Source organism: Gobio gobio (assembly GCF_949357685.1).
Source record: "Gobio gobio genome assembly, chromosome: 5".
In the NCBI taxonomy this organism is placed as follows: Eukaryota; Metazoa; Chordata; class Actinopteri; order Cypriniformes; family Gobionidae; genus Gobio; species Gobio gobio.
In genome coordinates this window covers 39,186,412-39,199,433 of record NC_137101.1, presented here as the reverse complement: position 1 = coordinate 39,199,433, position 13,022 = coordinate 39,186,412, and positions in this window count along the sequence as shown.

Here is a 13,022-nt window from a genome sequence, read left to right as displayed (position 1 = left end):
CCGACAGAGGCCCTTCCTTTTCGCTGTAGCTAGGAATGAACGTTCTGCAATATGAGGTCATTCCTAAAAATGACATCATTTGCTTTTTAGTGATCGGTTTAGGAATCTTTTGTATTGCCGTGATTCTTTTGTCAGACAATGACTTCCCATTTGCTGTCAACACGTGACCTAAAAAGGTAACTTTGGTTTGACTTACAGCTACTTTACTCGGGTTAACCTTGTGTCCCCGTTCTGCTAAGTAAGTCAACAATGTGATGGTAGCCTGCTTACAGACCTGTTCGTTTGGACAGCAAAGTAACAAGTCATCAACGTACTGCAAAAGAGCCACGCCAGGTGGAAGTATCAAATCTTCCAAACTGCGTTTTAAAGCTTCGTTGAATATTGTTGGAGATTCACAATATCCCTGACATAAACGTGTAAAGGTGTACGCTTTACCATTGAAATTAAATGCAAACCAGAATTGTGAGTCAGGATGCACTGGTACGCTGAAAAACGCATTTGAAATATCAACAAGCGTATAAAACTTAGTGTCAGCTGGAATCTGAGCGAGGATCGTATAAGCGTTCGGAACGTTTGGTGCGCGCGCTTCTACAGCGTCATTAACTGCTTTAAGATCCTGTACAAATCTATATTCCACAGCTTGATTTGCGTCCCTTATTTTCTTTACCGGAAAAATTGGAGTACGGACAGGTGAGTCCGGACATTCAACGATGACCCCTTTTTCCAACAAAGAGTTAAACACGGGCGTAATGCCATCAATCGCTTCCTTTTTCAAAGGATACTGCATTTTCTTTGGTCTGTATTCAGATTTAGGTTTAATTCGAACAGGCTCACATCCTGCAATCAGACCCACATCATATTTATCTTTAGCCCACAGACAACTCGGAACTCCCTCCAACCCCTCGGGGATGACAGGGAGATACGATAAAGTCAGATTGTCAAATTTCATTTCCTCTTCCAACACTGTGACTGCTCTCAAACCCCTCAATGTTTTATGACATGGTTGTTTGAACCATCCGGTACTTTCACTCTGGCAGATCATTCTTTTTTGATCTATTATGACCCAGTCGGTCAGTTCATGGCACTTGACCATGAAGGGACCCGCGTCACGCCATTCAGCCTTCACTGGTTTGGCCAGTGAGATATGAGGCTGTGCATTTTCCACGTCATAAAACATTGCCTGTTTGTCAGTCAGTTTCACACTTAAAACACACCAGTGGTTTGTCCAATACAGATAGTCTGTCTTTACATCTTCCACATCCACATCAAACCAACGCTGCGCAAATTTATCATCGGATTCAATGCTGACATGTGAAGTACAGTGCAGATCTGAGTCATTCATGAAGTCAGATGATGACAACACCCTGTCATGAGCCTTTGTGGTCAGACACGTGTTTGAAACTTGCCATTCATATACAAACAGAGAGGTTTCCTCTGCGTCTAAATGACACATCCTCATGTCAGCATGAAGCCCGTTAGTAGTACAGTGAACAGAAATACCCAGCTTACACAGTAAATCTCTTCCCATCAAATTAACTGGACATGACTGAGAAATCAGAAAACAATGCTTGAATTTTTTTCTCATTCATTGAACACTCAAACGGCGTTGAGAATGGTTCAACGACCACATGACCGGTCGCACTTCTGGAGAAAGTTTTCTTTCCAGAAAGTGGAATCGGTGCTGTCAATTCTGTTTCTTTAATTATCGAGTTGCATGCACCAGTGTCTAACAGAAACAATAATGTTTTGTCCAAAACATTTACTTCTATCAAAGGTAAAGAATTTTTAGCTCTATAGAAAACATTAGCAAGCACTTCTTCATTGCAGAGAGCAGAGTCAGAAACGGAAAGAGAATGATACTTATCTGATGGAGAGACCGGAGACCCGTCGCTCGCACCCCCCTCCTCTCAATCTGCCTGCTCCGTCCTGCTTGCTGCTTGCGGGCAAGTGTCACGCCAATGTCCCTTTTCTCCGCAGGTAAAACAGGTGTCTCGATCTGGACGCTGCCCATTCTGCGAAAAATGTTTATCTTTTCCGCGACCCCGTCCCTTTCCTTTTCCGCCACCACCTTTTTTGTTGTAGCGGTTTGGTCTGGAGTTGTTGTGTTGCAGCGCCATCAGAGCTAGAGAAAAATCTTTGTCTTGCTTGATGATTTTGGCTGTTCTTTGCTTCTTGATGATTTCCTCATGATGTTTCGCATGTCGTCGGATCTCAGCTGTGGAGGCCAATTGCCATCCAACACAGCTTCTTTCAATTTCTTTTGAAATTTCTCTGTCAAGTCCATCCATGAACAAAGTTCTCAAATAGTCATCATACGGATCGGACCCCAGGGCTTCCGCCCCTTGGTCTGTTGGCGGGGGGTTTTTTCCATACCACCATGGCGATCAAAACACTCTTTTAGTCGAAGGAAATATGCTTCAGTGGTTTCATCTTTTCCTTGAGTGCATTGACGAACTTAATTAATGTCCATCGTGCGTGCAAAGTCAACTTTCTCATGTTTTTGCTGAGCAGGTCTTCCAAGTCTTTGTTGCACTTCTGTTGTTTGTCTTCTCTGTACAGTGCACCCGAGCGCGTTGTCGCTTTGTCACTTCTCTCTTCCTCTTTTGGAGTGTATTGGGCCGCGGTGCAGTCGGTGCGCTTGCCTCTCCCACAGCTGGAGCAGCCTCACTTGGAGCAGGATAGAGAGTAGGTGGGCGCCAAGCCGGATACGTCCCGTCCTCCACCATCATTCTCGGGTAGTGACCGAAAAAGGGAGAAGAAAAGTCAGCAATCTCACTACAGTCATTTTTAAGATTCATTAGTGCTTTCTTTGAAGCCTCCTCTCTTTCCTTATCAGAGTATAATGGTGCGATGGCCCGACAGACTTGTTTTTGTTGTCTGCGTGCTGCCTCATCCAACCATTTTACTATGATTTCACCACATTTATCGTAATGCTCTTTGTCCTTCTTTTTTACAACATGAGTCGCCCAATTTATTTTAGTCTGAGTCAAATGTGACACACTTAAACCCCCGTTAAACCCATACTGACTTATCAAAAACGGCACAAAAGCATGATACCAGGTTAATGCTCTTCTGTCCATAGCTTTGTATGAGCTCTTAGAGAAATTAACCTGTTCCTCCTCCACGCTTTTCGAATTCTCATTACCCATTGTTTCTATTAACAGTGTTTATATTTGCGTAATTGAATCCTTTCTCTCACGTGGTCACCACGTGCTATATTATACTGTGTTAATTCTTTCCCCCAGCGTGGCCACCACGCCTGCCTAAATTCGTCAATTTAGGACTTTCAAAACTGCCCACATCCGTCGATGCTAGGTCTTTTTCCCAAACAAGTGCCTTATTAAATGTTTGAAAGTTACTGTCAGGCTTATTTCAAACTGCACCTTGTTTGGACGCTCGAGAAATTTCTAGCTTATTCTCGCAACTCCTGGCCCTTTTGGGAAAACAATTAACACTTGGCATTTGAGAAACTCTTATTCTCAAACCCTGTTTGGAAACTTACTTTCAGGCTTATTCCAAATCTCTGACCCTTTTAGCAGAAATATTCAATACGCAAATATTTACTTAATTTCTTATTTACCACGTAAATAATTTTCTCTCACCGTCTTTTGATGACCTCGTGAGTTCAATTCTGGGAGTGCGTTCACCTCCGCTCGTCGTGATGAGTAGGACAATTCTCTCTCCTTTAAATTGAGGATACTGAGCCGCAGAGTTTTGGTCTCTCGGGATGGCCAATCAATTGCCCTCTCAATCACGCCGATCGGTTGGTTCACTGCATCCCATCGTCCTCGTCGCCATTTGTTGTGGAAATAATTCTATTCGAAAAATGAGGAGGAAGGAATACAAATCCAAACCTTTGAAAAGTCAATGTATCAAACATGATTTTATTTCTTGCAAGAAATAGGCAGTTCACATACAGAGAACGTCTGTCATGAGAAGGGCAAAGTTTGCTCTCCGGGGTTACATTATATACCCTTCATACATCCTGAGTAGGTTGCATCCAATCTTGTTTGCCTTAAAAGGAAAACGTCTTTGTTCAAGACCCCTTGTCTGCTGTAAATTCTAGCTAGACAGCTCAATACACATGTCTGCAGAAGTTCCTGTTTCCAGCTGCATCATTTTCACACATTCTGCTTATCGCTAATTTTATCGACCCTACGCACATACTTTCACACCTAAAGTACAATAGGTTACTTTGACCTGCTGCACTACACAGTTTCCCTGCTACTGAGTTTTTATCACTCAGAACATTTTGTTCCTGCACTTAACGTATGCATCTCTAAAAGCTTGGTTACATTTCTTCAATAATGATTAGTACAAATACATGTTCAATGTTAATAGTTCAATGTTAACAAGTGATACACATCTAGGAATAAAAGGTTAAGGTTCACATCTAATAGTAAAACTCCTCTAAGTAAAATGAACACTTCTAAGAGTTAAAACCACATCTAGATGAAATAAAAACACATCTAATAGTAGAACACATCTAAATGTAAAATTTCCTTCACACACTTTTATTTTTATTTTATTTGATGGCTCTGCATTTTGTTCCCTAACGCTACCTTGCATGTTTTTGTAGCGGCATACAGTACTTGAATGTTTTCGTATTGCACTTACTGTCCACCTGGCACTTTTATTTTTATATTTTATTTTTTATTTGATGGCTCTGCATTTTGTTCCCTAACGCTACCTTGCATGTTTTTGTAGCGGCATACAGTACTTGAATGTTTTCGTATTGCACTTACTGTCCACCTGGCACTTTTATTTTTATATTTTATTTGATGGCTCTGCATTTTGTTCCCTAACGCTACCTTGCATGTTTTTGTAGCGGCATACAGTACTTGAATGTTTTCGTATTGCACTTACTGTCCACCTGGCACTTTTATTTTTATATTTTATTTGATGGCTCTGCATTTTGTTCCCTAACGCTACCTTGCATGTTTTTGTAGCGGCATACAGTACTTGAATGTTTTCGTATTGCACTTACTGTCCACCTGGCACTTTTATTTTTATATTTTATTTGATGGCTCTGCATTTTGTTCCCTAACGCTACCTTGCATGTTTTTGTAGCGGCATACAGTACTTGAATGTTTTCGTATTGCACTTACTGTCCACCTGGCACTTTTATTTTTATATTTTATTTGATGGCTCTGCATTTTGTTCCCTAACGCTACCTTGCATGTTTTTGTAGCGGCATACAGTACTTGAATGTTTTCGTATTGCACTTACTGTCCACCTGGCACTTTTATTTTTATATTTTATTTGATGGCTCTGCATTTTGTTCCCTAACGCTACCTTGCATGTTTTTGTAGCGGCATACAGTACTTGAATGTTTTCGTATTGCACTTACCGTCCACCTGGCACTTTTATTTTGATATTTTATTTGATGGCTCTGCATTTTGTTCCCTAACGCTACCTTACATAAAGGTTTTATGTTCATTCACAATTTTCTGATGGGATCTTCATTTCAGCATTTTATTCAACATTATTATTTTCTTCATATGTAGCCTATTCCTATTCATTTAACTATATTTGTATCTTTATTTTGACATTTTAACAGATTTGACAGAACAGCTCAACAACAGAACCTGGATTCACACATTATCAAATTTTCACGCACCTGCAGCGTTTCTGACAACAGAGAGAAACTGAATAATATAAATAAAATAAACACTAAATATTTCTCACTTAGCCTAAATAATTAATACATAAAGATGACACAACGAAAAACCTGAATCTGAAAAAGAACCGGCTTTCTTTCTTTTTTCCTCGTCAAATAAAAATGGCAGTCTATTCGCTCGTTCAGCGCTGGCTCAACCCAGAATGCCCTTTGTGACATGCTGGCTCGAAAATATATCTTTTTTTTTTTCTTCTACTCAACTTGTTCATTTAAGCCAGGAGTCGGGAACCTTTTTGGATCAAAGAGCCATTTTTCATTTTTGGTTAAAGCATTTAAGCATCAAGAGCCACAGTAAAAATATATAAAATTATTATTTAAACTTTCCTTTTTTTCTTTCCCAATAACATTTTAACAGTAGTATAACTAAAAACAAACAAATATGCAGCAAACAGTAAATAAGTTGCAATATGGAATTGTGCAGGGTTTTCACTTTGAGGTCCAGTTATACATTTGTGTGCACGCGCACAGTGCTTAGCTACATCTACTGTGTTTATGAGAATACTCGACTTGGCATTTTGATATATTTCTGTGTTTATTTGGCCGTTTTTTTATTTATTTTCATCAACTAAAATCTGCGCGGATTATCATAAATACAACTCATTTATCACAAGGGTCTCTGCGGCAAACTCGAAAATACCAGCGGGTGAAAATATTTCCAAATGACTTTTTGCCCCAGTTTCAATAAAAGGATAGGCCTATTTTAAAGATTATATTATATATTGAGCTGATCTTTAAACCGAATCGGCCTACAGCATATTTAGCTTTTACCATGCAGCAAAAAAACCTTAAATATACACATTTTAAACCGTTTAACTGTATATTAATCTGTCAAAATTCTTACTTTTGGGAAACGGTTAAAGCATCCCTAATCCTCATTTCTTCTTGACAATTTGCTTGCAACCAGAGCAGTCTTCTTTTGGTTTCCTTTTGTTTGGTTGGCAGGTGATAAATAGTCTATTTCCAGGTTTTGGGCTTTGTTTGAAGTGCAAAACACTAAACAGTAGTTTTATGACTTTTTTTGTTGTTGCTAAATAGACACATTGGATATTTCGCCCTATGTTCTTAGGAATGAATAATGATGGAAAAGTCTTTGGTTTTCCACCACTTGAGGGCGTGGCCTACTTTCAGACTATATCTGTAAACCCCGCCCTCAAGCCTGATTGACAGTTGACTGTGTTAGACATTGGAAATGCAAACGCAAAGGGGATTGCGATTCCATTTGAATTTCGTGCAGGTTGTGGAAGGACACGGAGGAAATTTAAAGCTAATAGGTGATTTGCTATTGATATTCCAAAATGGCAGGGTCATAACTTGTATGACATTGGAAATGCAATTGCAAACAGACTTTGCTTTTCCATTTGAAATTTGGCAGTCGTTCACGTAAACGAAAATGCAAATGGCAATGCGCGATTTGCAATTGCGTTTGGATTATGTCACATTTTATACGTCGACAAATTGAAAAACGCAATTGCAAATACAATTGCAAATCCTTTTGAAAATTGTCCGCGATATCCTTCCATACCGCACGACCGCCCACACCGCAATTACGTCATTTTTGGCGCGCGCACCTTCGCGCTCGTGGGGCTACGGTGAGAATAAACCTAGCTTTAGGCGCCAATAATCATCGAGTGTGATGATTGGTCATGGCTGCTTTAGAAGAGTACAGAGATGACATAATATTAATGTTTAATACAGGAATGACTCATGCAGATATCGCTGCAAACATGAGTCGTCGTATGAGTGTCCAACGAGGATGTTCAATGTCAAGTGTCAGAAGATTTTGTGAGCAAAACAACCTCTCGAGGTGGGGACATTCGAACAGTGATTTGGAGATGGCTGTAACTCGAGCAATTAACCCGGTAAGTTTTTCATTTTGGTTGCATATGACACCCCAAACAAATTCACCAGGAGTTATAAGGCCCATAACGTTAATATTTCATTTGACAGACCGGACCAACGTCCGGCCGCAGGATGATGACTGGTTATTTGTCTGCGAATGGAGTAAGAGCAGGAGAGGGCCGCGTCGGTAGAGTTCTTCGCACTATCCAGCAGCCGTATAGTGAAGCAAGACGTCGGGTTTGTCATAATTTTTTTTTTTTTTTTTTTAATGCTTTATTTGAACATTCAAATTACAGTGTGAAACAAAATTGGAACACAACAATAATTATTAATAACAAAAATAAAAAGAATAGTGAAAGAGAAAACACTTTAACAACATCATAGCACAACACACAAAAACTGTGAAATTAAAAAAAATTGAGAGGAAAAAAGAAAGAAAGAGGTCATTACTTAAATGAAAAGAAATCTAAACATTAAGGTACAGGGTTTGTAGATCTTTCAAATTGTACATGTTCTCAGTGCTTTTGGGTTAAGAGAGGATGAAATTGTACTCAAATAATGTTTTATCTCATGCAAGAATACCAAAATAATTGGTTTAAAATTTTAAAACTTTTAAAACTCTGCATAGGAAAATAATTAGATTTATTATAAAGCAGGCATTTGAATCTGCTTCAAAAAATCCAAAAATAACAGTTTTGGGATTCATAGAGAAGTTTTGAAGATATTGCTTGAGATTAACCAACTATCATCTCTCCAAAGTTGCAGAGTATAACTGCAGGACCAAAGCAAGTTAAGAAGAGTTTCAGTGTCATTCTGACAGAAAGAGCAATTATTGGCAAGAACAGATCTGATTTTTTTTTTTAAATAAATGTTTGACAGGGTAAATTTTATGAATTAATTTAAAATATTTTTTTTTTATTTTGTGTGGAAAAACCTTTGTTGTATGGACCATATATTTTTCCAAATTAAATGATCAAAAAGTCCATTCCAATATGAGATTGCAGGAGGGGTAGAAATTATGTTCTCAAGGAATAGAACTCTTACTTTAAAATGTCTTCCCTTTTTTTCAGTGAAACACATCTCACCAATAGGTGTTTTGACAGGTTCAGGAGAAGATAAACCCAAAGAGAGAGTACTATTTTTGAAAAGCATGAGTATGCCAGATGGAATAGCATCCATAACTGTGGCAAACTCTTTAAGAGTTACCGGTATATTATATTCTGAAAGAAACTCTGCCTACCTAAAAAGCATTTTTAATAATCTTTGTTATTAAAAAGCTGTCTAACATGAAATATTCCATTACTGAACCAGTGATTATAGAACTAAGATTTATTCTTAAATAAAAGAGTGCTTTCTCTAAAACCTCTAATAGAAATGGTGCTATTTTTTGGCTAAATTTATAAAACTGAAACGTGCCAGGAGATTTTCCCTTTTTTTTAACGAATTAATCACTTCTAGAATCTCATTCGTGGTAATAGGAGCATCACAAAAATCTTTATCTACTATATTTAAAAAATCAGTGTCAGTTGCATCTTGCTGCAAAATTTAGACAGTTTTTCAATTACTTTTTGATCTTTATTTAATATTCCATCAATCATGAGTTTCCCTATGTTACTTGTTTTAGCTTGTTGTCTTTCTAAACGAAAAAAATAAATAAGCAGAGCTTTGCTCACCTTCCTCAAACCACTTTCTGCATGTTTGGATGTAAGCTCCTTCAGCTTTATATTTATATATTTTATCTAATTGTTGTTGCTGTTCAGCATATTCAGCTTTTTCAAGATCAGTAATATCTTCCACATTTTTAGCTAATGCACTAGCAATTTTACAAATAACATTACTCTCATTAGATTTCTTCTTTTTAGCCAAGTCACTACTGAATTTTCAAAAATATTTACAGACTTCATATTTAGCTAACTCCCAATTACTGCAGTAGTTATCTTCTTCCTCTGCTTTGTTCCAAAAAAAATTGTGATGTATAAACTGCTGATTAATTATCGATGGTAGGCATTAGCCAACTAGTTTATGAACATGCAAACAGCGCACCACTGCTTGGCTCGACTAGAACACGTACCTTATGAAAGAATTGGGGTGCTCAATATATTAACAGCCTTTTTCACACATATTTTCTCATCTTTAGGGAGCACGTAACCTTAACCCGGTCCCAAATGAAGCTGAATACACTGGCCACAAATTGCACATGGACCAAAATGAAAAAATGGTCATGTTTGGAGTCACGCATGTCCTGGCAGTGGATGGCTTCAGCAAGAAGGTTGTTGGCCATGCTACCATGCCTGTAAAAAACAACCTGACTATATATGAACAAGTGTATAGGTCAGTAGAATAGAGCCTCAACTGCAGAATATATTTATTGTTAACATCAGACATTTTTTCTTTTTGTAACAAATCCCAAGTTCTCAATCACTGGTTTCTATTGCTTTCATAGTTAAATGGAAATCGCAAAAGCATTAACTTGGTTTTATCCTAATCAAACATAATGACCCTGTGACATCTCTATAGATCAGCTGTTCTGGGAAATGGCATGTGGGATCAGGTGAGGGTGGACCACGGAAAGGAGTTCTACCTTACCTTGTTTATGCAAGAGATGCTCTCTGGTCACCGGCACAACCAAGAGAGGAGACCGTATCTTCAAACACCATCAACCTCAGTATTATACTCTGATCATTCCCACAGTTTGTCATCATATAAACACCATATGTCCACCTTGTTTTTGTGCAAACTTTGAAAGTCTTTATAGCAAACCTTTGTCATCCACAGAACCATACTGTTGAACGTATGTGGCCCGAAATTAACAACAGGGTTAACTACCCTCTCAAAGAAGTCCTAGTCCAGATGGTGGACCAAGAAATTCTGGACCTGAATGATGACGTTGTGAAATATTGCGTCTCCAACTTGACCTGCCAGACAAGTCAAATAGGTGTAAGCCGTGTCGTACAGGCTTGGAATGGACACAGGATCGCTGGTAGAAAGCAATATCATTGTCTTTGTCTTGCATTGTTGTTGTTTTTTTGTAAGTGATCCAGGTGTTTAAAAATGCTCTTAGGGAACACTCACCAAATATGCATCATAGGTATATAATTAGTCTCTTAGATTGCCCCTCCCCCTTTGTTTTTCAGAAAAAAGCACTCCCTCACACAAAGCTAACTGACTCTTTATGTCCCACATTTAACAATTAAAACGTATAACTTTCTCCATAGTAAAATAAAATTTATTGAGCCTGTCATCAGACAATTCTATTCGTTAATCCCATTTTATGTGCAATGTCACTGGATTTGACTAAACCAACACCCACAACCCACCTAGAAACCTTAATGCGCGTGTAGCTATAGTACTGTTAAATCAACCAGGGACTGCTTACAGGTGATGTCTCCACTTTGCCCACATGTTATTTCAGGTAGAGGAGTACCAAATCGCCTGGCTGAGGGTGGATGCAGAGCCAAGATTGAAGTGTTTCTGCCAAATGCCTCTGTTGCAGCTGATATGTATCAGCAAGAAGTTGGGTCGACTCTGACCAGGTTGTCCATGTTTGGCAGTGATCCCATCACATCAGTAGAGGACCGAGCCAATGTGGAACAGCACTTCACTGAACAGTGGCCTGACATTTCTGTTCTTTTTGATGAGGCAGTGAACTACAATGGCACACCTTTCAAAAATGCTTTGTGTCTAATAAACACAACAAAAAGATTTGCCTAAAAATTGTGTTAATGTTTTATTGATTATCTGACGTTTCAATGATTTTCTCAATCAAAATAAATGTAATCAGAGGGGGCCAGTGTCCCCGTGTCAACAAGCTTGCGGTATGTGATGAAAAGAGTACTTCATTGTGTCATAACCAATGCAGAGAAGCAATGAGGATGCTGCGCTGCGCTACTCAAGTGATGTTTGTTTATGAGTGATTCGTCACTCAGTCTAGTTGTAAAACGCGGGCTATAGCGGTTGCTACGCACTTGATTATAGATAAAATAAGTTATTTGTACACGTTGTGTTGTGTTTAACTTCACCCATATGCAGCAGTGATACTGTAGATTAGTTTTACTGACTTGACGACTTTGAATTCCATTCAGTCATTTCGTTCATTTAAACATAGGCCTACTGGTAGTTCAAATATATATTTTCAATGGCTAATTTCTCCGAACACGTCCACATATGTAATCTTTGATCATATTCCGTATTAGGAAGTCATTATAATGCAGCCAAAGATAAATTAAGACCAACGCATTGAAAGAACCGTTCGTGTACGACTATGACAGAGACGTGTTTCACCACAGAGATCGGCACACCCGAGAAAAGATACAGAAAATAATATAATTTCAGTCTTGTTCACATAGAGAGAAATATTATTTTATCCAATTGTCCAGTGTTGCTAAGAGTATGTTTGTGTTTATGCCAATGCTAACTTTGCGAAGTCCGGTAACAGAGCAGATAGGCTTCAAAAAATGTAAAATAAATGGTTTAGTTTTACTTTTATAAATTGAGCATGATCATATAGATAGCCTACGTTCAATAAAGTTACTGAGTAGGCTAACTTTTGTAGATTCTGTTTTCACTCCGTCCAAGAAAACGGAACAAACAGCAGAACTGCTGCGTCTCCGAGCAACACGCGTTTTGTTCCTCAAAATATCTGCATTGTTGACAGAATCAGACGAGTAAATGGTTCAAGTAGGCTACCCACAGTCGTTTGGTAGTTTAAATGAATTAGGCTTTTTGAAATACTCGTTTGAATAAAGGATTCAGCTCTCTCATTAAGATAGAGACTTGCTGCCACCTACTGGCGGTGTTAGTTTCATAGTTAAAAAGTAGACGTTTCATTTTTTTTGTGTATTATAATGACGATGTAATATTAGCCTACCACCAAACTTTGACTGAAGGCATGTTGCATATTATTTGTTCTAGGAAACTGAAAGCATATTAAAATGTTTGTGTAATTTGTGCTACTCCATCATGATGTTTGGACCCAAACATAAACTCAAGCATTTATATTATATTAATATAATCAAAAAATATATTATTCATTAGAATTTAAGTTAATAAAAACATCTAAAACAAAGAATAAATTTATTATTTACATTTGTATGATGACAACTGTCAATGCGTGAACGTGTTTAGGCTATTTCAATTGTTTTTTTTCAGTCAGCGAAACCAAATAATTGGGTGACAAATAGCATGCATATAGGCTATTAAACTCTTATTTTGAAAAACAATGAATGCATATCCTGACAATCAGATTTCCGTGCAAGAACGGAAAACCAAAAATCTAGTCATAATTTAGTTTTTTCGTTTTTCTAAAAAAACGAAAAAACGAAAAAAGGAGTTGTTTTCTCGTTTTTTTCGTTTTCATATGTGAAAGCAAAAACAAATGAACGAATGATACCTGGACCCTTCTCCAGCCTGTGACAGCGTGCCAATGTATGTAATCAATAGATATCAAACGATCTGTAACAATGCAATACTAACACATAAAAAAACTTGAGTTTTACTCACATAA